The sequence below is a fragment of the Lagenorhynchus albirostris genome, chromosome 5 (genome assembly GCF_949774975.1).
Source record: "Lagenorhynchus albirostris chromosome 5, mLagAlb1.1, whole genome shotgun sequence".
NCBI lineage: Eukaryota > Metazoa > Chordata > Mammalia > Artiodactyla > Delphinidae > Lagenorhynchus > Lagenorhynchus albirostris.
Genome location: NC_083099.1, coordinates 14783587 through 14810127, shown reverse-complemented (window position 1 = coordinate 14810127; position 26541 = coordinate 14783587). Strand labels below are relative to the sequence as shown.

Genomic DNA, 26541 nt, shown 5'->3' with positions numbered 1-26541 from the left:
GGAGATCAGCTCGGTGCTTTGTGACCACCTGGAGGGGTGGGATAGGGAGGGTGGGAGGGAGGGAGACGCAAGAGGGAGGAGATATGGGAACATATGTATATGTATGGCTGATTCACTTTGGTATAGAGCAGAAACGAACACAGCACTGTAAAGCAACTATACTCCAATGAAGATGTAAAAAAAAAAAGAAGAATCAGGTTGGAAGCGGAGGACACTGGTGATCACGGGCCACATCTGGGTGCTGCAGCTGCTACAGTCTGAAGTTCAGTGTGTTGCCCTCGAGAAGCTGTAATTGCACCATACTCCAAGACCTGCCCAAAGAGATGCTAGCCTTAGTTTATGAGGCAAAAGAAAACAAAATGAAGTAGTATGTTAGGGTTCCAGAATCCTCCAGCCTCAGACAGTCTGAGAGATTCGTAAAAGCTGTAAGATCTGTGTCTTGACTGATAAGTGATTCCCCCCACCCCCATTCAATTCTACTTTTAAAAATATAAATACTGTATAATAATGTATTATATAACAAATATATAATGGACTGTATCATTTAGATGTAAAAATCTGGGCTGCTTTTAAATGCATTAAAGGTGACTATATTTCAATTCAACAAGGTCCCCCAATGTTAAGAAATGTGTGGTATCTTAAAGCTACTCTCAGAATTTTTTCTTACGTACAAGTGTCGGTGCTGCCTCTGAAAAACAAATCTTATTAACTGTATAAGTAATAATTCAGATTAAACAATAATTGTTTTAGGTAAAGTTCAAGAGGCCGAGGGGTATGGTAATGAAAGAACAATGCACAAATGCTGGTGTGGCTGAGTAATTACTGTGATACATCCTCCTGCTTCCCTAATTCATTGATCTCAAGAGGGAGGGCTTGACAGTGTTTATTACCCATAGCTCTTCCAGCTGTCAGGGAGGCTTCCTGGTTGCTTCCAGGATATCTGCCACTTTGGTACCAATGCTATGGCACTTGACTCCAATTTTCTACCAGGAAAGAAATTGAGATGTCACAGCCTCTGTGGGCTTGACCAAGGCTAAATGGGTCAGTTACTCCATCAAGGGAACAAATGAGAGAGTGATTCAGGAAAACAGAATAGATAGTAAAATTCATTCCATTAAAAGGACTATTTTCCTTAAAGCAGATTAGAACCTATCAAGTGGCAGGTAATCTGTCAATATTTGTTGAATTAATATTTACTGATTATATTATTTGGCCTTTGGTCAAGTTAAGCTTCTGGAACCAATAATGATCTTAATCATTAAACTAATTCACGGGGTGAACAAGCCAGAGTTGGCAGAGCTGTCTTATTGGAACAATTATTTTTCTGCTTTTTGGCATAACAAGAAACCTAATCACTTAAATCTATTATTCTTATAAGAAATCCAAAGCAAATGCTCTTATCTTTAATATTAATCTGTCAGTTTAATACCTAGAAATAGTTGTGCTCTTTTAAATTTTTTTCTCATTTTTTATTATGCCAATATTGTTAACGAGCAATTAAGACTATGTAAAAGAGCATCAAAATGACACTAATTAACTACTAGAATCAATACAGAATGGAGTAGATTAGACTCAACAGAAATCATCTTTTTTAACAGCTTTATTAAGGTATAATTTATATACAAAGAACTACACCTATTTAATGTGTACAATTTGATGAGTTTGAACATATGCAAAGACCCATGATACTATCACCACAATCAAGGTAATGGACATATCCAACACCTCCCAAACTTTGTGTTCTTGTGTTCCTTTGGTTTTGTGTGTGGGTATGTGTGTGTGGGTGAGTTAAGAACACTTGACATGAGATCTACCCTCTTAACAAATTTTGAAGTGCATGATACTGTATTGTTAACTGTAGGCACTATGTGGTACAGCAGGTCTCTAAAACTTACTCATCTAGCATAACTGAAACTTTACACCCATTGACCAGAAATTGCTTTCATAAATAGAATGCCATCTTAACTAACAGAAGGTTAAGCCAAGATAGCACTGAGAAAATCAAGGATTTATCAACTAGAATAAAAATTACTCAATCAGTGGTATTAAAATATATGTGCCCACTCCATATCCTATACTCACTGGTAGCAAGAAGCCCTTCACTCACACTGGTGGCCCCTGCAGGCCCAGTGTCTCCAGGCCCTCCACCCAGATGCAGAAGACAGCTCAGGGCCAGCATCTCTGGATCTGCTATCCAATACAAAGAACTCCCTGGACCTGACAACTCCCAGCCCTCCAACCAGCAGCAGAAGACAAGACAGGCATCTCCTCACCCTCTACTCACGGGCAGAAGACAAAGAAGCCCGGTGCTTCCTTGCCCCTCCATCTAGCAGCAGCAGAAGATCTAGATAGGCTCTCCACCTAACAGCAGAAGGCAACCCAGAACCCACAATTTCAGACAGCTCCTGGCTCTCCACTCAGTGACAGAAGGCATCCCAGATGGGTACTTCTCTTTCTCAGTGCACTGCAGAGGCTGAGTTGAAAGCCCGCCAGCACCAAGTGGCTGGAGGAGAGACCAGGAGAAATGCTATCTCTGAGGCCAAAACTAAAAGAAACTGGATATTGTAACTATCTGAAAAAAGGTTTTAAAGCAGCCATGAAGAAATTAAAAGAAATTACAAATTCCCTGGAAACAAGTGAAAAATAGAAAAGTTCAGCAAAGAAATAGAATTAATTTTCAAAAATGGAAATTATATAACTAAAAGAGTTCAATAACCAAAATTTAAACAAAATCTCACTGGATAGGCTCAAGAGTAGAATAGAGATGACAATAGAAATAATCAACGAACTTAAAGACAAATCAGTAGAACTTATTCAATCCGAACAACAGAGAGCAAAGAGATTGAAATAAACACACACATACACACACACACACACACACACACACACACACACACTCACATACACAGACTTAGAGAGCTGTGGAACAATAACAAAAGATCTAACATTTGTATTATCAGAGCCCCAAGAGGGAGAGGGCAAAGAATGTGGGGCTGGAAAAGTAATTGAAGAAACAACAACTGAAAATTTCCTAAATTTGACAAACGACATGAACATACAGATTCAAGAAGCTGAGTAAACCCTAGATAGGATAAAATAAAAGAATTCCATGCCAAGATGTGATAAGTAAACTTCTGAAAACTAAAGACAAAGAAAAAAGTCATACTCACTTTAAACATAACAATGTAAGTAGATTGAAAGTAGAATAGAAAAGATGTACCATGCCAATGTTAATAGAGAAACCATATTAACATCAGACAGTAAATGTCAGAGCAAAGAAAATTACATGGGAAAAAGAAGGATGTTACATGATGATAAAAGGCTCAATCCAGAAAGAAAACGTAGCACTAAATAACAAGAGCTTCAAAATACATAAAAATAAGCTGTTAGAACTGAAAGGAGAAATAGTCAAATCCACAATTAGTTAGGGACTTCAACACCCCACTCTTGGCTAGTGATAGAAGAGTTAAGTAGAAAATTAGCAAAGATTAGGAAGACTTGAGCAACACCATCAACCAATAGGATCTAACTGGCATTTATACCTATTTCACTCCAAAATAGCACAATACACATTCTCTTCAGGTGCCCATGCAACATTCATTAACATGGAACATATCTTGGGTCATAGACCAAACTTAAGCCAATTTAAAAGAAATGAAATCATAAAAAGTATGCTCTCTGATAATAATGAAATCAAACTAGAAATCAATAACAGGAAAAAAAATCCAAACACTTGGAAATTAAACAACGTGCTTCCAAACAATCCATGAATTGAAAAAGAAGTCTCAAAGCAAACTTAAAAATACATAGAATTGAATGAAAATGAGTATAAAACATACCACAATTTGTGGAATGCAGCTAAATCAGTGTTGAGAGGGATATTTATAGCATTAAATCCTTATATTAGAAAACAGAAAAACTATCCAGGCAAAACAAGTATCTAGTCTCTTTGGCAGTTATGCTTCTAATGATAAATTCATTTGTCTTTCTCCCATCAGTCTCCCATTTTACTGTTTCTAAGTTTTACTTAGAGGCATTATATCATGAGTGGTTGTCACAGTGTAGTAGCTCTTTAGCCAGCTTCCTGTCATAGTCATTTCCAGTTTTTCTCTACAGTCATCATGCTATCCTGAAAATTATTATAGATATAACTTGACTCAGGAATTTTCTGGATAAATTCTTAGATATGAAATGTTGTCTTTCTTATTTCAACAAATGCTTCGAAATTCCATAGTCAAAAACCTTTTTAATTATCCACGTGTGTTATTCTTGAGTTTAATAACTTAATAGTTACCATTATCATGACAGTAATAAACTTTCATTCTGTCTTAGACTATAAGTACCAAGTAACAGAAAGTGGTTTTTAAGCATAACCTGAAGTTCAGATAAAAATAAAGAATGTGATACTTTCCAAAGATATAAAACCTACGAACTTTCACAACACACGATCAGCTGTTATCTACAATGGCCTCTGGAGATTTTCAGAGATTTAAGAGATATTCTAGATAAATCAACCATAACATCTTGAGACATACATTATAGGGATAGCAGAAGAAAACAGAAGGTAGTGAGAACATGCTTTTCAATTGCTCTAACATTTGCAAAATTTCCCTAACATCAAAGCTTTTTTTTTTTTTTTACTTCAGTACAGAAACTGGATATTCAAAGCCATTCGATGAAGTATATTTAAACATGGAGTCTTCATATAACTTAATAAAAAGTGGATTTTCTCCAAAAATAATTCAGAAAATTGCCTTATCTTCTTACTGTGAAGGTTTTCTTAAATGCTCTATTATCTTTTTCTTTAAAAACGAATTTTCCATATCTAAGTTCTGACATTCATTCAGCTTGTAGAAGAGAGTGCTTTATTGTTGGAAATAAGACCTCCTTCTGGAATTTGTTTTTTTTAAAAGCAGTCATATCTTCTGACTAAGAATTGGAGGATTGAGAAAGGTTGACAACATATTACTGAAACTGAAAAGGTTTAAAGATTGTAACATATAATTTAAAAGAATCAGTCAGTAATAAACAGCAACTAAAAAAAGCCCAATATTGTAAATTCAAATAGGTGTTAATAAAATCCATCATAACAAATAAAATATAAAAAGTAATTTTTTGCATAATCAAGAGATTTTAGGACCCAGCTGGCAAGCATTTTAAGAAGAATTCAACTAGACAGTATTTCAATATAAGTAAATAAATTGAACAAACACTTATAGACAGTATTCCAGCTCACATTCACAAACATTTACTACATATCAAGCACCATGCTAAAAACTTTATGTGTTTTATAGCATTTCATTCTCACAATAACCCTATAGTGTAGGGTCTATTAGGGAGGAAGAAACTCATACTCAGAGAGTTTAAGTAACATGCTCAGGATAACATTATTAGTATTCAATCAAATCCAGGCAGGCCTTTTCCAGCATTTAAGCTGGTTCCTTCTCTCGTAGAGCTAATACTCTTGATCTGTAAAATAATCTGCAATTTTACTGAGTGTTCATCAGCCCTTTACTCTGTTATTATGTCTAGCTCTAATGGATAATAATTAAGGGGTTACAAAAGGCTTTTTCAAGGATGAATTAAAGAGATTGTTTCTAATTTGAGGAAGAGAAAGATGGTAATAGAACTGGAAACCAATAAAACATTATTACCAGAATGCTGCACTATTTCCAATAAGAACTAAAGAAAGTAGGGTTAATCTGCAGCTTGTGGTTTACTTTTAAAATGAAAGAAGGAAAATCTTAGTTATCAAATTTTTTTCTCACACTAGTCTTAGACAGTGACTTATAGTTTATATACCTAGTGAGACAGGGCCCAAGTCTCCTAACTCCTGGCCAGGGCTATCTACATTTTATCACACTACAATTTAGAGTCATATTACATGATTTCTTAAGATCCCTACATTATGCTCAAATTGTACAATCTGTGATTTGCATAAACATGCAAAGATACAGAGTCTCCACCAGCTTTAACAAGGGGGAAGGAAATAATTTCTCTCTCTCCTCTCTCTCTCTCTCTCTCTCTCACTCACACACACACACACACACACACACACACACACACACGTGTGCACAGCTGTTTAGAGTACGGCGTCAGGCTGCTCTTCTATTCCTGTCATCTGGAAATAGCAGAGGGACCTTGGGCGCCCCTGACAGTTCTCTAAGAGGCATGCCCAAGAGCTGAACTCAGCGGCCACACACAGTGATTCAGCAATTTACCAGTAGAAAATATGACAGCGAGAAGAGGAGAATTTTTCATCCTGGATTTGGGTGAGGAACATTTCTCATTGTGCACAAATAAAGAGATATCTAGAGTTATTAAGTTGTTCTTTATTCCAAAGCTGCTAATGTGTGTAACTGGCTGATTTCAGACCAAAAAAACACAAAACCCTATTTGCTTTAATCGAGTGTTTAGAATGTAGAAACTGATTTTATAAGTTCATGTCAAAAAGAAAATAAAATTTAAATTAAATTAAGTGGTGATTACAGAAATGTACCTGATATTACATGGCTAAAGACATGAGAGATTTTTTTTCTTGGATAGGAGACGTGTTCTCTTTAACTCTAATAGACATGTGGGAGACCGATTGATAACTTCGTTAATCCTATTTTACAGAAGAGGAAGAGAAGACAACAGACCACTGAAGGAATGAATGCTCCTCAGGCCATGTTGCAGGAGACAACACATGCACAGCACTGCTTCCTGAGATCACACTGTGCCTCTCCAGGCAACACATTTCATTGAAATGAAATATCAGCTCTTCCTCAAATCGTCAAGTTAAAAAGCATACCTTAATGAGAGCTCTCTCAATCTTTCTATTAAATGATTCCATGTGGGTGTGACGTGGCTCCATGAAGAAATGAAAGGTAATGGCCTTTAAAAAACAACTTTTTCCAAGAAAACTCTGGCCTTCTAGGAGACAACTGTTTGTGACTCCTTGGGTATGTGGCTTGCTTAAAAGAAAAAAAAAGTGCAACTCTCCAAGAGAAAAATGGAAATCAGTAGTGGAGAGAGAAAAAGAAGGACTTTCAAAGCTTGACGCGAAATTCCTTTCTGAGACTCACATGAGCACTTTAGCTCTAGAACAATGTTTCCAGAAACTCAATCTATCAATGGGGAATTTGGTCTACTCTTATTTTACGGCATATCTGCCAAAAAAAAAAAAAAAAAGTCATATATGGCATGTTTTGACTTGGCTCTAAGCTTTCTAAAAGCTTTTCTTTCTTTTTCAGCTGAAACTCTGAAACTTACCTGCTACCCTTCTGGCCCAAAGCCAGTTCATTACTAAATCTGCACTGGGCTGTGTTCCTCTGTATTCCAGCCAGACTCCTATTTCAGACTTTGGCACAAATGACAGAGTGCTGATAGTGAAGCCACAAAATGTTAAGATGAGGTCATTTGGGAAGGGGCAGGGGGAAGAAAGTATGGAATTTCTTGGGTAAAGCCTGTAAACGGCTAAATAAGCTGAGAACACTCAATTGCTGACGAACCAACAGGCAGATTCCCCTGGTGCCACTAGGATGACAAGCCACTGTCTTCACAGTTGCTAAGACAACTTCATGATCAAAGGATTTAGACGATCCACTTTCTATCTCCTGGGAGATAGGCAGTTGGGGAATCTGCTTTATTATTCCCTCATTTCTTTATCCATCCATCCCCTTACTAACTAATTCAACCAGCCAATTAAGAGCAATTTTATTTTGAATAGTACACAACCGTGCTTCTAAAAATTTCATGAAAGTTCAAATTACTTGGGAATCTTGTTAAAATGTAGTCTTTGATTCAGGAGTCTGGGGTGGGCTCAAAATTCTGCATTTCTCCTAAGCTCCCAGGTGATACCTGTGCTGCTCCTGCAAGGGTGGGAAAGAAATACAGTTGACTCTTGAACAGCAAAGGGGTTGGGGGTCCCAATCCTCCGCACAGTCAAAAATCTGTGTGTTACTTATACTCGGCCCTTTGTATATGAGCTTCCTCCGAATCTGCGATTCTCTGGATTCGACCAATCACGGGTCATGTAGTGCTGTAGTACTTACTGTCGCGTGTAAATGGACCCATGCAGTTCAAACCCGTTTTGTTTAAGGGTCAACAGTACACCCATTTTACTTCCCTTTCCCCTACACCAGTGGTTTTCAAACTTGTTAGAAAAATGCAAATTCTCAGGCCCAACCCAGACCTGTTAAAACTTGGGGTTTGGATTCAGCAACGCTTGTATTTCCAAGCCCCCAAGGTTATTCTGTTGTATGCTCAAGTTTCAGAACCACTGAGTCTAGACCATTGTTCTTAAAGCCAGGCTGTGCCTTAGAATCACTTGGGGTAGCTTGCAGGTTAAATTGATTCCCACAAAAAAGAAATGCTTAAGTCATAACCCCAGATACCCGTGAATGTGACCTTATTTGGAAAGAGTCTTTGCGGATGGAATCAAGTTAAGATGAGATCAGACCTGATACGGTTGGGTCCCAAATCCCATGACCAGCGTTCGTATAAGAAGAATGAGATTTGGAGACACAGACACAGGAAAGAAGGCTATGCAATGAACGAGGCAGAAATTGGAGTGATGCCGCTATAAGCCAGGGAGTGCCAACGAGCCTGCAACCAGCAGAAGTTAGGAGAGAAGCATGCAACAGATTCTTCCCTAGAGCCTTCAGAGGAAGCATGGCCCTGCCAACACCTTGATTTCACACTTCTAATCTCCAGAACCCTGAGAGAATAAATTTCTGTTGTCTTAAGTCACCAAATTTGTAGTACTCTGTTATGGCAGCCCCAGGAAACTAATTACAGAGCTTTGGGAAACAAACAAACAAAAATAACCAAAGCCTATTCCCTTATCATATAAATCAGAATCTCTGGGGATGGGAACATCTGAATGAAGGTTTCTAAAATCTCCCTCAAGGGATTACAACATGTGCTCAGGGTTGAAATCCACAGCTCTAGACATTTCTAGACATAAATAGATTGTTTATACTTCATTTTGCAATAAATAAAAAACACTACAAGCAGTTGAATATCAGTATAAGGTTATCTGTAAATTTTTTAAGTATCAAAATGAGTTATGTAGATAAGAAGTATACTAAGACAATAGTTCTCAGAGTTTGGTTAGGGAAACACTTAGAATCACCTGTGGTCTGTTAATCAGGTGGGTTCTGGGCCCCATCTCAAACTTAATGACCAGACTCTCCTGGGGTAGGGCCTGAGTAGCACAAGTTCTCAAGCTCCCTTCAGATGATCCCTATGTACACTGAAGTTTGAAAGCCATCTCTACAGAGGTGACTGAGCAGGCTTGAGCCACTTGGGACAACCTCCGTGAAGATGAAGAAATTGGAGGAACCCAGTAAGGGGGCACAAGTGAATAATGTCATCAGAAGGAACTGTTGAGAAACTTAGCCGCTGGAGCAAAGAAGGGCCTTTCTGGAAGCTGATGGACATCAGGTAGGGCTGGTGAGGGAATAGAGAACTTTGGAACGCAGGTGATAAAATATGGTTGAAGGAACACCATCGGTCTCCCCTGGGAGTTGAGCTGAAATGCAAATTTGTGGGCTCACCACAGTCCTTTTGAATCAGAGACTGCATTTTAACAAGATCTCCAGATAATATGGACGTACAGTAAATTTTGAGAAGCGCTGTCCTGGTGGCAGTAAGAAAGCTGTCAGAAGTTTATGAGCCAGGAAGTGATATAATAAAACTATGCATGAGTAGGCTTACCTTCGTGGGGACGTTTAGGGTAAACTGGGAGGCTTGCAGAGCTTTCCCATAAAAATCTCTGCAGTGATGGAAATGTTCTACATCTGCACTGTTTAATATATTAGCCACATGTGGCCACTGAGCCAGTGAAATGTGGCTGGTGGGATAGAGAAACTGACCTTTTTATTTTTTATAATTTTAATTAATTTACATTTAAATCACCACATGTGGTAGCGGCTATTGTATTGGACAATACAGGCTTGGAGGCTGCAGATATGAAGACTAGTGAGGAAGCGTCAGTGGCCAGAGGACGCTCTGACTGCACCTGTGGGTATGACATTGTCATACGACATCAAGTGTTAGTTCGCACACCATTTTCATATGTGCTCAGGAAAATGGGCAATGTAATTTTCTGTTGAGTGAAGTAATTAGTCAATGATCGTTAACTTGTGCTTCCAGTAAACTTTCAGTTACAAAGGATCTGATTAGCCCTTCTACTGCTTATGCCCATTGCTTGCTTTTCTTTCCTTTCCAGTTTGCTATTTACATTCCTTGGCTTGTCAATATCACTTGCCAGAGTGTCAACAGGGACAAGGAAATCTTGTTACAAGAGATCTAACTGATGAAGAAAAAAGATACTATTATTTGTCTGAATTTTTTGTTTGGGTTTTATACAGTCAATTTCAGATGTCTGTTGCTCCCAAAATTCATTGTCTTTTTCTTTCACAAATAATCTGTTTTACAGGAGTGTCAGGAGAGATGGGAGTGACATGCCCTTGATGATAATTAGCGGCGTGTATATAGCATCCCAATACTGGATGGAGAGATGGAAGAACACAGCTGGGAGCCCCAGGAGCCTGTTACTTTTGCTTTGGCTTCTTTAGCCCAGCCTCCTGCCTTCTTAATCCATAACACTCCCTCCCTCGATTACTCCATGCTCAGGAAAGCACAACCCATCTCTGAGTTGCTCTGATGCGATATATGTACTTTTTGTCTAGCTTCTACCCCTTTCAACTGTGTGACACCTGAGCTTATGCTCTGGGTGCCTTTTTTTTTTTTTTTTTTTTTTGTCTCTGCTTCTTACATTTTCCTTCTCTCTCTTCTTGAGCCCTCTCCCCAACTTTTACTAGTGTGAGCGGAAGTCACTTTTCGGGCATGCCCTGGGCCCGTTTAGAAGATTTCAAGAGTAAGGTCTGCTGGAAATGTCTCTGAAGCATCAATGTAATGGATTAGATCTCTGAAGTTGCTATTTTTAAAGATATTTGCTTGAAAACAGGAAACTAACTCTAAAGGTTTCAATAGATTTATTAGTTCACAAATAACTATTGAACATCTAGACACAGTCCCTGCTTGCAAAGAGCTCAAAATTTGCTAGGAGGAGACAAAATGCAAAATTCGCTAGGAGGAGACAAAAAACAAAACAAAACAAAACAAAACAAAAACAACAAAACCCCCAAAACAAAACAAAACAAAAAACCTTCAGTATAGTGTTGTTCTTACAAATAGAAATAAAAATTTGGGCATAAAATCATTCAGAAAGGACAGGGAAGAATTTATTGAAAGGGTAACTTTTGATCAAGCTCTTATAAGATAAACATTCTCCAGGTAAGATGGGGGTGAGTGTTGAGGGAAACATGTCCAAGCTGGGAGGCATGGAAAAGTGTGGTGGATTTAGGGAAATTCCATACTCCTGGAACTAAGGGTATGAGAAGTTACCTTGATGGCGAAATATGTAATCAGGAATGCCTTGAACATGGTACTGAGGAATTCTGACTTTACCTCATTGGTGAAATGGGGCCACGGAAGGGTATCAATAGGCATTAGTAATCAGGTCTTTGTGCTTAAAATATTAATATGGATAATGTATTGGAGTGGACAAAATTAGACTCAGGAAGACAAGTTAAAATGGTATTACAACAATCTGGTTAAGAGATGATGAGGCCTTAAATTGAGAACAGAACAATAGGATGTGGAGAGAAAGCTTTGAGAGCAGTTAGTAGTTGAGAAAATTGTCTAAATATCAAGCAAGATGAGATTTTTAATAATTTTTAAAAAGCCATTCTCTAATAAATTTCTGCACTGACACCTTAGAGCTGGTGATTAGATGGGGTGGATTGGGGGTGGACTGAACGTGGACTTGGAAATCAGAGAAGCCTACACTTCTGACCCAAATCCATCACTTCCAAGATGGATTACTTATGGTCAGATACTTACCTGTCTGACCCTCAGTGAACTGGAGGTAATTCCTGCCTTGCAAGATTGTTGGGACGTTTAAATAAATTATGAAGAATATTTGGTATATGTGGATAGCCAATTAGCTTGCTTTCTGCCCTCTTTTTCAACTCTAAAATCCATGGGAATGGGTCCTTTAACATAAAAAGACAACTTCTTTTTTTGAATTGGCTGTCTGAGAGCCTAAAATTTTCTTAATAAGCAATTTATTTTTTTCCTGGTAGGATCAGGTCCTGGTAGGATCAGGCCCAGAGCACCACTCTGTAATGAAATTTCCAAGTGACAGTTATGTTAAATGTAACAAAACTGTAATATGCCTAGAGCTGACATATTCCAATCAATATACTTGTTGGACAAAACATCAGATTCAATAAAGCCGTCCAATGCCACTTGCATTGCCAATTGGATTATAAATGACTTCTGATAATAAGTGAAAATCCCCAATGTGAAACAGTTATTTCAAGCCAAATGCTGTTCAGAAAAGTTGTTCTGCATCTCCTGAGAAGCTTTCAGAAACAGCTTTGAATTAAATCTGTCCCACTGTGTAAGATAAGCAATTATCAACTACACCAATAGGAAAAGGCTATCAAAAAGGGAGATTTGGTATCAATGATTGCTATAATCATTAGTAAATGTCATGTTGATGAAAACTTTCTACACTAGGCCAATTTGCCAAGACACTTTTTAAATTAGAAGGTTAACAGGAAGATTTTGTTTTCATAAGGTTTGTCTAAGATTACCACTGTGAAATACAAAGTAGAAGTATCTCTTGGAAGCATAATTCTATAGCTAAATTTGCAAAAACAAAACAAACTGACACTAAAACAATTACAAAGGAAAGCCTACAAGAATTTTATCTGATAACAGTACATACAAATATGTACTTACAAAATAATAAAAATGAGAAAATTCGGCCTTCAAAGAGACCACTGATATTGAGTCAGAAATCGCCAAACTATATCCAAAATTTAGCAAAGCCTGTGACTTGTAGGGACTTCTTGGGACACAAAATTAACATTTTTTATCAACCACTCTGTGGCTGATACTATGATGATTATTTTAAATGCAATATTACTTATAATACAGAAATCCTATGTGCTAGGAGGGAACAGTAAGCCTTAGAGAGTTTAGATAACTTGTCCAGACTCACAGAGCTAAAAATAAGTTTACATGATTCATACAGCAAAAAAAGGAGTTCAAGTAATTTGCTCAAATTTACACAGTATTTTGAACTCATGGCTATCTAGCTTGAAATTTCTGCTGTTTCCACTATCCTGAGTATAGTCTTTTAAAGCTTCAGTATTATCACCTGCAAAATGGGAATGATGCCTATTTCCAGATGTATTAGTCAGGATTTCAACAGGAAATTGATGTACACCCAAACTAGGTAACTGAAGATTCCAATAAAGGGACGATTTACTATAGTGCGAGTACATATATGGAAAAAGGGACAGTGCCCTGGCCAGAAATAAGGGAGACCCTTTACCACCCTGTGGCCTTCAAGGGCAGGAAAGAAAGTGATTACTGGAAGTGTCAAGAAAGTTCTAGAGAGGGCTTCTAGCCAGGAGCTGAGGGTTTCCACAGGAAAACACAGCCAGTGTCAACCTTGCTGTGTGCTGAGTGGGACTGATATCCTATCATCATCCTCCTTTCACCCTATGATGGCCTGTGATTGCCTTCCAACTGGATACCATCCTGACACAGCCCATACAGGTCAGCTGTCCAGGCCCAGAGCAGAATGGAGTATGGATCTGGAAGGGCAAATAGAGAGTATCCAACACAGTAGTATTAAGTGAGAAGATGTTCTGAGAACATGAAATACATACCCTGGAGATGATACAGCAATAGTAGTAGCTTGTGTATTGAGAGCTTATTATATGCCAAGAATCATTCTAAGCACTTTTAAATATTATATATTTTTTATTTTCGCAACAATCTTATGAGATAGGAACTAATATCTTCACTTCCAAGGTGAAGAAACTGAGACTTACAGAAGTGATATAATTTGGCCAAAGTAATAAGTACCAATACTAGAATAAGAACCAAGGCTGTAGAAACCCAGGTCTCACTCTTTTATCTCTGCGGTATCACTGGGTGTATGTAAGGCTTGGGGAATCGTGGCAGGTTATTAGCAGTATAAACAGATCCCTTATATTTGATTATTTTTATTAGTCTATTAATAACCCCCTGACGGATTGTTATTTCCATTTTACAGATAACGAATATAAGTTTTCAGGTGTTCAACTGGTTGTAAATGATCCAGGTCATGTTATGTTCTAGAACCTTCCCAGACTTCTTATCTTACTACCCTTTAAGCTGTGCTGTCTCCCAAAGAGCAATACATAAACTGTGTTTCACAAGCATTCACGCAATATTTATTGAACATCTATTATAGGTACTAGGGTCTGAAGATATAAAGAAATCATGATCCCTTTCGGTAGAGGTAGCTCATAGCCAGCCCTGGTCCCAAATACCACAGTCTCTTCACCTGAATTATTGTAATAACCTCTCAACTGATCTCATTGCTCCTGTCCTTGACCCCATAGTCCACTAAAAAGTTAGAGAAATTCTTTGAAATCACAAGTCAGATCATATCACTCAGTTGTTCAAATTCCTTCAACGCCTTCCCATCTCATTCAGACTGTAGGTCAAAATCCTAAAGTGGCCTAAAATGCCCAACATCCGCTGCACATTAGAATTATCACAGGATCTGTTTAAAAATATCAGTGCCTCCTCCCTCCAAAATATGAACCTTATATCCACCCCCTAACCATGCTTGAGTGAGGGTTGTGCTTATTGAATTACTGACCCAAAAGGTAGAGTAATGGAAAAGGTTGGGTGGGGGAGACTTTACAGTGTATAACCTGTGTATCTTGGCCAAATGATCAAGGGTGCATCATCAGTGATAAGTCATTAAGTCATGTTGATGGTACACACTTGATAGAATGTGATGAGAAGGATACTTCAGTTCTGGAGTATCCTTCCCCCAAACCCATGACTTCAGGCTAAACATGAGAAAAACATCAAAGGCACGCTACCAAGCACCTGAACAGTACTCCTCAAAACTGGCAAGGATATGAAAAACAAAACAAAACAAATGCCTAAGAAATTGTTACAGACTAAAGGTGACTATTGGAATCATGATAACTAAATGTAATGTGGAATCCTGGATGTGGTCCTAGAACAGAAAAAGACATCGGCTGAAAAAGTAGTAAAATCCTAATAAAGTGTGGAGTTTATTTAGTTAATGTTGGTTTCCTGGTTGTACCAAATGTACCATGGTAATGCAAAATGTCAACCATTGTAGAGGAAACTGGGTGGGGAGATGCAGGAACTCCCTGTACTATCTTTGCTACTTTTCTAGAAAGTTTTATTCTAAAATTAAAAGTTTATAAAACCTTGAAAAAAAAACATGATAGAAAACAACAAGAAGAACAAATACCAATGTCTGGGCTCTACTCCAAGTCATTAAAGTTAGACTCTCTTGGGATAAGACAGGGCTGTCTTATAATTTTTAAAGCTCACCAGTTGTTTCTAAGGTACAGCCTTGTTGAGAACCATGGTCCTACTTCATGATGCCTCTCTAATACCATCTCCCACTCCTCTCTCTTCGTAACACAGTGTATGGACAATAGCCACTCTGCCCTCCTTGCTACACCCCCAAATATGCCAGGAATATTTGCATTTCACAGTCTTTGCATGCATAGTTTCCTCTGACTAGAACACAACTTCATTTAAACACCAGCATTGCTTGCTCTCTTGCTTACCTCAAATCTATGTAAAAAACAAAAACCAACCAAACAAAAAACCCTGCCATCTCAATAAAGGGTCCCTGAAGACCATCTTTCTAAAAATAAACCACTTCCTTTCTAAAAGCAACTTTCCCCACCAGAACTGTTTCCCCAATTTCCCTGTTTATCTTACCTTGTTGAGTTTTTTTTTTTTTCATAGCATTTAAAATTGCCTGGCATTTTATTATAAATATGTTTATGTGTTATTATATTTGTGCCCCTACTAGAAGCTAAGCTCCATGATAGCTGGTAGTTTTTTTGTTCATTGTTTGTCCTCAGTGCCTGGAGTAGTGATTGTCATGTAGTTAATATTCATTAGATATTTGTGGAATGCTTGAATGAATGAATGAGGAAAATTGACAAGTAGACAATTAGGATGCAGCATGAAAACTGCTATCGTAAATAGAAACATGGGGTGCTTGGGAAAGGGTGTTGATGGACAGTGAGTGCCGACTGGGGAAGTTCTTGGGCCTTTTAGAAGACATGTTCCTGAGGCAAGTTGTAAAGGTCAAAAGACTGAGTATAGAGTTTCAGACAGACAAGGCATCGTAAACAAAGGCCCAGAAGGTCTGGGAACTGCCAGTAGTTCAGTATGACAGGTGCTCGGAGAAATATGAACTGGGTTGTGTGGCTCGAGGTGAGGCTCCAATGGAAGGCAGTAAAGGGGCGCATAGGCCACATGATGGAGTATGGACTTTATCCTGAAGGCAATGAGGAACCGCTGAAGGATTTCGTATCAAATCAGAAGTTACTTTAGTAGGAAACATTCATCACCTTTTCTATATTATGAAATGGTAAGTAATTCTTTATCAAATGATATCAACATTTTATACTAAAACTTTTGTGAGAAATGAATTTTCAGGGTGAGTTTATATTACTAAACGTTATATTGACTGAAATTGGGAATTGTTTTAGGTATTTTCTCTCTGTAGGGTAACATTTAAGATGATCCTACAGAAGGTTTTTTGATAATGTTTATGTCCTCCAAATAAATCTTTTAAAAGATCAAACATTGGAAAAAGGATACATTGCCTTGAAGACTTTTTTTGGAAGGCAGAAATTAAATTATATTTCTCATCCTCAAACTCCTTTCCATGTGCCTTGACATTTTTTACACCTTTTTTGTAGATACAGTTAACTCCTTGTATCCATATTTCTGAAGATGGGGCCTTGTGAATTCTCTAAATTCATAGGTATGAAAAAAATTTGGAAAAAATTCAAAATGTGATCCAATCACACTTCCATTACAGTGAGCATGCATTAAACTCAAATTCAACCATCTCCTTTCCTACTTCATGACCAGATTTCATAAGTAAACAAAGGTTTTATTATAAAATAACTTTACTCCAGTTATTGTAAAATAAGTTCCAGAAGGAAGACAACAAATGTGTCTTGAGATGTGGATGCTGAGTTAATTGGAGTCATCCATTTGCTCACTAGTTAATCCAAACTTTCTGGCCTTGCAGTATGTTCAAGTCAAAAATATGCCTCAGTAGAAGTATAAAACATTGCCAGTCAGGGTCTAATAATATCACACAAGAGTAGGTAGAACCATGACTGTTTAATCCAAGAATGCCAAGCTGCTAACATGTTGCTACATGGACCTTATTTACTCTGCAAGTATAAAAGGGACCTGTCCCTTCTCTTCATTCGTACACAAATGAGGAGTTGCTTTGATGCATTTCTCATAATTACAACTCAAGATACAGGGTGTGACTGAGATAGCCCTAAAAGACCCTGGTTATCCTGGTGATTTTATTTCTTATTCAGAACACAAGGAGTGTTGTCCTTGGAGACCTCTATACAACATTGCACTCAGTTTGTATGTGAGTGAACTGCAAATCCACTTTCTAAGTCGGCTAGACTGGGGGAAAATCAGATCCAGAACAGGTCTCTTTGGTCTGTTTAAAACTAAAAAGAGTTCTTTCCCTGGAGAATTTAGAGCTGATGTGTGTGTAAGAACAATTCACATGCTCAGATTTCATATGCCATAAGGAAAAATAGGACTCCTTCAAGGTTTCTCCTCTGAGGGGTTATTGCACAAAGCATCCTATACACTCTGACATCTAGAGACTCCGAGGATTTATCTGAAATGTTTTCTTCAGAAGAATAATGTCATGCTAAATCTTATCCCAGTGTTTAGAGTCCCTTAGTTCTTTGTGTGAGGATGTGAGAGTGAGCTCAGGATTGTAAATACCATTTAGGTTTAGAGCTAGAATTTAGTTTTAGTTCTAGCCAGTCAACTCAAGAGTAAATATGAACCATCACAAGAACAAATGGGGGTAGCTCCATCACTCAAGACCACTGCTCTAAAAACAACAAAAAGAACAGTCTTCAGAAATAGCTACATTAGTAAGTACTTCATCCTACGTGGAGTTCAAAAATTAAGTGTAAAGTGAAATGTTTTTGGAGAGTTGCCACTTAAGAGATTTCTACAGGTAATTATTTTCTTAATTGAGTAATAGTTTGGTAATGCTACTGATCACCCGCCAAAGAGCCTGTTTTCAAAATCCAGGTTTTTATTTTTAGGAAAATACATACTGTGCTTTCCACAAATCTGGGGTCCCAACATGCTTTGAGGACAAAATTCTTTTTGTTTTCCTAAAGTTTTGACACTACAGTAAAAGAAATGAGGCTGCTGTTAGTAAAACTCAGTGTGTGGGCAGAAGTGGCATGGGGATGTGTTTGAGTATACAGTTGACCCTTTAACAACACCGGGTTTGAACTGCGCAGATCCACTTATACTTGGATTTTTTCAATAGTAAACACTGCAGTGTTACACGGTTGCTTGCATCTGTAGAATCAGAGCCTTGGATATGGAGGAACCATGGATATGGAGGGCCAACTGTAAGTTATACTCGGATTTTCCGCTGGGCAGAGGTTTGGGCACCCTGAACCCCCATGCTGTTCAAGGGTCAACTGTAATAGCTGCCACTCTGCATTTGACCACAAAACTGTCATCGTACAGCTGGGGATCAATTGATTTTGTTGTGAAATAATATATCAGATGTTCTATTAATCTTATAAGAAAGCTGTCTCTTTTCCCGTCTTCCCCCAAATTACACCTGCTTTATCTATCACATTCCCTGGGAAACTAACAGAATCATAGAACTATATAGAATATAGAGCTATAATAGAATCATAGAACTAGAATGTCGACCTTTACCTCATGCTTCAAACCTCATTGTCAGCTTGCTGTCCAATGACCAACTAATCCTTCCTTCCAGTGATGTGAAACTTACCCTTCCTACAGTTCACCTCTCCATCTAGACGACTTGGTCTTTCAAAATGTCATCCCTATGTTGAATCAAAGTCTCCTTCCTTCTTTTTATTTGTAAACATAGGACGGTTGGCACCATTGTCCTCCTCTTCCTCATAAATGCTTTATATTTGACATTTACTATGTGAAAGACATTGTACTAAGCATCGTATTTAATTCTTCCCCAAACGTTAGAGGCGGGCAGATATTGTTATCTCCACTTTACAGATGAGAAACTCTGAGGCTTTTAGAGGTTCAGTAAATTTGACCCATGTCCTATATGGAAGGTGACAAACCTGGGATTTGAACACAGGGCTGTCTGACATGGATTGAGTTGATTTGACACATTCAGTTCTGAGAAAATTCTCTGTTTTATAATCTCCAAATCTATCTACTAGACTCTCATCTATATTTAATTAGGAAATCTCAAAGCCTTTTTCATTTATCATATGGCTTGACCTCTCCCTGACATCTAGCACCGTTGACTAATCCCTGACCTTCAACCATTATTGATGTGTCAGTTATTACCAAAAACGATATTTATAAGCAAGAACTCTTTAGTTTTCACTGTAGGCATATTGTCAACATGTTTTAATTTAGTTACATATCAGCAGCCCAAATTCAAAACTTCCAGAAATAATTCCTGTTCATCTTGCCTGCAGTCAACACATCTAGAAATCTCTGTGCCCTCTGATCTCTTCCTCTCCCCTATGCTCAATCTCACATTCAGTTGGTCATGAAGACTTGGCTTCGCTTACCTTAACTAATGGCAAGTGCTCAATAAATGCTTGTTGAATGAATATAGCTAATGATCATAAGCAATAATATTTGGTCCATTTCCCATACTGAAACTGTTCATTCATACCAGTTTCTAAACATAGATCCTTTATATATCTCTCTAGATATAGATCCTTTACATGGACATATTTAATAATGTAAAAATATTTGGGGTGAAATAAAAGCCTTTTTTATATAATTTCAATGAGATTTTTAAGATTTCCAACTATTTTGTTCTTTATCATTCTTATTGTTATTCTCTCTGTATTTGCAGCTGTTTGAAAAAATAGATATTTAAATTTTATTTCCAGTTTAAATTTTAATATATATGAAGAGGAAAAAAATACGCCCTTTAAGAGTAGAGACAAACTCCTATTCATTTTGTGCCACTCTACTTAAAGGTTATATTATAGACTAAGTGTGAGTTGAAGAATAAAAACTAAAAATAATCCCCAAATTAAATAGATTGAAATAACCCTTCTTAAACTTCTGAAATATATTTGAGGTTTAATTAATAAAAATGAAAATGATCCAAATATGAAATAATGTGCTAGGCAACTGAGGCAGCCTCTATGGTCTGTAGTTTCAGGCTTTAAATTCACTCATTTTCAGTTATTTAGTCATTCATTCTTTAGAAGAATAGTTATTGAGCCCCAGCACTCTGTCCAGGTACAACGCATATGATGATGAGAAAATCTAGCATGCTTCCTACCTATCTTCAGCTTACAAGTGGGGAGACCACACAGAAAAATATAAAATTTCACAGTGAAAAATGTTACAAAGGAGAGTTTTATTGCCCTCAGAGAGCATACAATAGTGAGATTTGAACCAGTAAAGGCAGGGTTCCCAGGGGAAGTGAAGAATAAGATGTGATCTGAAGAAGGAGTAGGAGGAAGCCCAGGAGAGCTAGATATCACAGAAGCCAGGGTAACGTAGGTCATGAAGAGTGGAGTGGCCAACAGGGTCAAATGATGCTAAGAGGACAAGAAAGGTGAGGGCTGAAAACTTTCAATGGATTTAGTAGCGTGGTGACCTTAACAAGAGAGAGTCTACCAGACTTTCTGAAACAGAAGCTAGATCAGATAGTCTAAGGAGTGAGTGTAGAAAAGGAACTGGAGACAAGGGTGTATATATGATTCTTTCGCGAAGCTGGACTATAAAAGGGAAGAAAGATAGAGTAAGCTAGAGAATCTTGTGGGCCTGGGAGTGGTTGTTTTGTTTTTTATTCTTGTTAATGGGAGAGGCCTGGATGTGTTTAAAAACCTAGGGAGAGACTAAGATGGGGTATCTGAATATATCATAGAAGGCACTGAGAGTGTAAGATTCATGAGAAGCTGGAGGGAAGAGAACAGGCTAGAGCAGCAGAAGAGAAACATTTCTCCTATCCCTGAAACTAAACACAGGATCCTATCTCACAGTTTCCATTTTCTATGGAAACTATGAGATGGGGTCACCAGCTGAAAGAGGGTATGGTTGGAGTTAGTTGTGATGGTCAGAGATTTTAAGATAGTGGAAAAGATTTGAAATGATGTCTGGGATGGATGAGGGTGAGCTGATGAAAGAAATGTAATAGGACTGCCCACAATTGAGTGCTTATTTTAAGTTGGTACTCATGGGTTTCTAATGGGACACATCTTTATGCTGTGAAATAAAATGTTAGTTTTACTCTTTCACCACTAAAAATATGAGTTATATTGTGCAGTACCTGGTTCAAGGCTGTCTCTTGAGCCTCAGGTTTTTATGAGTTTCATTCTGAGGTTCTCCTTTTCTCACCGTAGACTACATTTTTCTTAGGAATTTCATTCATGTTTACAATTTGCATTACCATCTACAACAGAGGTATCCATTGATTTAATCTGGCCAGTCAACTAATTTGTTTTGGCTCACAAAGTTTTTTCTGGTTTTTTTTTTTTTAATCTTAAACTAGTTTTGAGATTCGGAAAGCCCATATTAAAATCCGGGTTTCTGGTTTCTCTTTCTAAAAAAGCTGCCAGCACTGTTCCCCCAGAGTCCCACATCAGTAACCTATTAGAACTGAGTAGCAGCTGTCCCCCATAAGCGGGGCATGCTCTCTCCAGCTCATGACAGTTCTCACCATTCCTTATCATCCACTTTACTCATTTACTTTGTCTACTAAGGAGCTGTAACCTGTAGACATTTGATTTTTTGATTCTCAATCTACACATCCATGACTCCCAAAGATTTAACTCAGATATCTCTCCTGTACTCCAGATATCAATAACCAACTATTGATTGGATGGTCTTTAGGTGACTGAAACTCAGGTATGCAGAGGAAAGTAATCTCCCAAAGTTGTTATGTCTCCTATAACTTACATCCTGGCTTTAGAACCACCATCTCCACTGTTTACCAAACAAAACCTAGGAGTCTACTTTCTGAGTACTCCCTCTTTCCTATTCACTTCCCTTCTTCATCCCTATTGCAATGACCTCAGTTCAGACACTTATCATATTTCACCTGGGCTATTAAAATAACTCTCAACCAATAAACTCCACTTTCTCCTCTCTTCTAATACTTCCTCTAAACAGCCACAACAATGATCTTTCTAAGCATGGTATCTTTTGGGGCACATTTATTTGAACTATAGCAAACTTCTCATAATCTTCCAATGTGCTGGCATACTTCATGTGTGCATTTTGCCAACTGCTGCTCCTTTAACCTGGAATGTCTTCTGCCTCTGTCTTCTTGGTGAATCCCTATTCATCCTCGAAGACACAGATCAAATATCTCTTCCTCTGGGAGCCCTCACTGCCACAAAGGTAACTTAGGCAGAGCTTAATGGCATAGCCTTTACCACAGTGTTCTGTCCCTACCCCAACCCCCACACCAACTAGGCTGTGAGCTTGAGGGTAGAGGCTGCAGATCTGTAGTTCAGTTAACCACAGCACCTAGCTCTTGGTAATAACTGGTACTCAATAAGGACTTTAATAAATATATTCCTAAATTCAGAAGTACAATGATATTGTATTAAGGGATGTTCTCCTAACTTTAAAAGAAAGAAGATTATTGATCTATTGCAACCTTTTTAAACTCTTGATTCACTCTGTAAGAACTAATCCTAAGGCTCCAATTCAGAGAATGTGACATGCTCTAAAAAACGTTTGTTTGTCACTCCCACTTACCACTGCAACAAAATGAATAAAATACCTAGGAATAAACCTACCTAAGGAGACAAAAGACCTGTATGCAGAAAACTATAAGACACTGCTGAAAGAAATTAAAGATGATACAAACAGATGGAGAGATATACTATTTTCTTGAATTGGAAGAATCAACATTGTGAAAATGACTCTACTTCCCAAAGCAATCTACAGATTCAATGCAATCCCTATCAAACTACCAATGGCATTCTTCACAGAACTAGAACAAAAAATTTCACAGTTTGTATGGAAACACAAAAGACACCAAATAGCCAAAGCAATCTTGAGAAAGGAAAATGGAGCCGGAGGAATCATGCTCCCTGACTTCAGACTATACTACAAAGCTACAGTAATCAAGACGGTATGGTACTGGCACAAAAACAGAAAGCTAGATCAATGGAACAGGATAGAAAGCCCAGAGATAAACCCATGCACATATGGACACCTTATCTTTGACAGAGGAGGCAAGAATATACAATGGAGAAAAGACAGCCTCTTCAATAAGTGGTGCTGGGAAAACTGGACAGCTACATGTAAAAGAATGAAAGTAGAACACTTCCTAATACCATACAGAAAAATAAACTCAAAATGGATTAAAGACCTAAATCTTTAATTAGGCAAGGCCAGACACTATAAAACTCTTAGAGGGAAACATAGGTAGAACACTCTATGACATAAATTACAGCAAGATCCTTTTTGATCCACCTCTTAGAGAAATGCAAATAAACACAAAAATAAACAAATGGGACCTAATGAAACTTCAAAGCTTTTGCACAGCCAAGGAAACCATAAACAAGACGAAAAGACAACCCTCAGAATGGGAGAAAATATTTGCAAATGAAGCAACTGACAAAGGATTAATCTCCAATATATACAAGCAGCTCATGCAGCTCAATATCAAAAAAACAAGCAACCCAATCCAAAAATGGACAGAAGACCTAAATAGACATTTCTCCAAAGAAGATATACAGATGGCCAACAAACACATGAAAGGATGCTGAACATCACTAATCATTAGAGAAATGCAAATCAAAACTACAATGAGGTATCACCTCACACTGGTCAGAATGGCCATCATCAAAAAATCTACAAACGGGACTTCCCTGGTGGCACAGTCGTTAAGAATCCGCCTGTCAATGCACGGGACACGGGTTCGAGCCCTGGTCCAGGAAGATCCCACATGCTGTGGAGCAACTGAGCCCGTGTGCCACAACTACTGAGCCTGCACGCTAGAGCCCATGAGCCACAACTACCGAAGCCTGTGCACCTAGAGCCCGTGCTCCACAACAAGAGAAGCCACCGCAATGAGAAGCCTGTGCACCGCAACGAAGAGTAGCCCCCGTTCCCTACAACTAGAGAAAGACTGCACGCAGCAACAAAGACCAACGCGGCCAAAAATAAATAAATAAATAAATGTATTAAAAAGAAATTAAAAGAAAAAATCTACAAACAATAAATGCTGGAGAGGGTGTGGAGAAAAGGGAACCCTCTTGCACTGTTGGTGGGAATGTAAATTGATACAACCACTATGGAGAACAGTATGGAGGTTCCTTATAAAACTAAAAATAGAACTACCATATGACCCAGCAATCCCACTACTGGGCATATACCCAGAGAAAACCATAATTCAAAAAAAAGACATGTACCACAATGTTCATTGCAGCACTATTTACAATAGCCAGGACATGGAAGCAACCTAAGTGTCCATCGACAGATGAATGGATAAAGAAGATGTGGCACATATATACAATGGAATATTACTCAGCCGTAAAAAGAAACGAAATTGAGTTATTTGTAGTGAGGTGGATGGACCTAGGGTCTGTCATACAGAGTGAAGTAAGTCAGAAAGAGAAAAATAAATACCGTATGCTAACACATATATATGGAATCTAAGAAAAAAAATGGTTCTGATGAACCGAGGGGCAGGACAAGAATAAAGACGCAGACGTAGAGAATGGACTTAGGGGATATGGGGAGAGGGAAGGGTAAGCTGGGACAAAGTGAAAGAGTGGCATGGACATATATACACTATCGAATGTCAACTAGATAGCTAGTGGGAAGCAGCCGCATAGCACAGGGAGATCAGCTCGGTGCTTTGTGACCACCTAGAGGGGTGGGATAGGGAGGGTGGGAGGGAGATGCAAGAGGGAGGAGATATGGGGATATATGTATATGTACAGCTGATGTACTTTGTTATAAAACAGAAACTAAAACAACATTGTAAAGCAATTATACTCCAATAAAGATGTTAAAAAAAAAAAGATATTGACTCTCCCGGAGACTAGAGAAGCATGCATTTTGCATCCTTGGGAGAAATTTCTGGGCTTTATTTCTCTATTTCTTCATGACACAGGAAAATGGTTGAAAGTCAGGGAAATGATGGATCAAGCAGGAGCTGGATTCAGACTCCCGTTGTGAAGAATTTTAATTGTCTTGCTGTTTGGTTGCACTTATTGTCTGTCTGTTTTTTTGATTCCAGAGCATAAGCTGCCCCTGTGGGGAAGAATTAACCACTGTTACCATCCCTAAGGCCAGCATGTGACATTCCATCTCTCCTCTGTCCTCTTCTTAGTTCTCCTGTCCTTTGAAATTGCACTACCCACATTGTCAATCCATTTTGCCTCAATTTGAACAACTGTTTCTAATATTTTAATAAAGCATATACTATCAGGTATATGGTCTGACATATGTGCTATGGTCATGGAATACTTTTCAATAATTTTGTTGATATTTGAACTAGAGAATTACACAAGAAGTCATTAGCTTCTAACTTCTACTCAAACTCATTACTTGAGTAACAACTTCTCCTATTGTCCCAGGTGACATTTCCATTACTCATTATGATCACGTTTTTAGTGCTTGCAGCCATGATTCTTTTACTGGCATTCCACGTAGCACCTTTCATATTCTTCACTAGAAATGAATTTTTATATCTTTCCTTCAGTGTCTCTTTTACTGTGACACACCCCAGTAAATTTCAACTCTTATTTTTTCCAGTTTTAGCTTGTTTCACATTGCCATTAACTGTTTAAATAATAAAATTTATTTCAAATAATATCATATTTTATCAGCTTATTTTTTTAATATCAGCTTATTTTTACTTAACCAATAACTTGGTCGAGTTATCTGTTTGAAAGGTCTGTTTTCCTATTTAGTAATAGTTCCCAGGTTCTGTCTAACTATACAGTGTGCTTTCCTAGTCAGCTTTATGTTTTCTTGATACTTTCTATTCTTTGTCTTAAATTTAGAGACATTATTCTTGTTGCAACACACTTATCTTCTGACCCTAACGCCCACTTTCAAATGTCACAGACTAGTCCCCTGCAGAGTTTTGACCAAGTGTTCCATTCATTCACTTTTTTCTTTTGCATTAAGATTTATAAAATATCTGGGAGCCTAGTATGCTCCAGGAACTGCGCTAGGCACTGTGCACAGATTATTGAAAATAACAGACATAATGCTTTTCATCATGGACCTTACAGTCTACTAAAGAAGACAGACCAAAAGCAAATACACAGACACATAAAATAATTGGAAAGGTGATAAATTCTATAAATGAAACAAGTAGCTAAGAAAGATATGGTAGAAGGGGGGGTCAGGAACCCTATTTTTGGCAGGGTGGGCAGAGATACCTATCTCATG

The 26541-nt window shown here is 38.0% G+C and overlaps 3 long non-coding RNA genes across 4 annotated transcripts in view; 2 read left to right on the top strand and 1 right to left on the bottom strand.

The window, feature by feature from the left end:
* LOC132520373 (uncharacterized) overlaps positions 1-26541 on the bottom strand; it is a 176317-nt gene that overhangs the window by 14490 nt on the left and 135286 nt on the right. The window lies entirely within an intron of this gene.
* Positions 6165-10161, top strand: LOC132520371 (uncharacterized). Its single transcript, XR_009540532.1, has 2 exons — positions 6165-6272; positions 6619-10161. It is a non-coding gene; the product is annotated as an uncharacterized LOC132520371 (long non-coding RNA).
* LOC132520372 (uncharacterized) overlaps positions 16301-26541 on the top strand; it is a 69288-nt gene continuing 59047 nt past the window's right edge. The window contains exons 1-2 of one of the 2 annotated variants that reach the window (XR_009540534.1): positions 16301-16498; positions 18467-18551. This is a non-coding gene — a long non-coding RNA (uncharacterized LOC132520372). The remainder of the gene's footprint in view (positions 16499-18466; positions 18552-26541) is intronic. The other variant, XR_009540533.1, reaches the window with a different exon arrangement.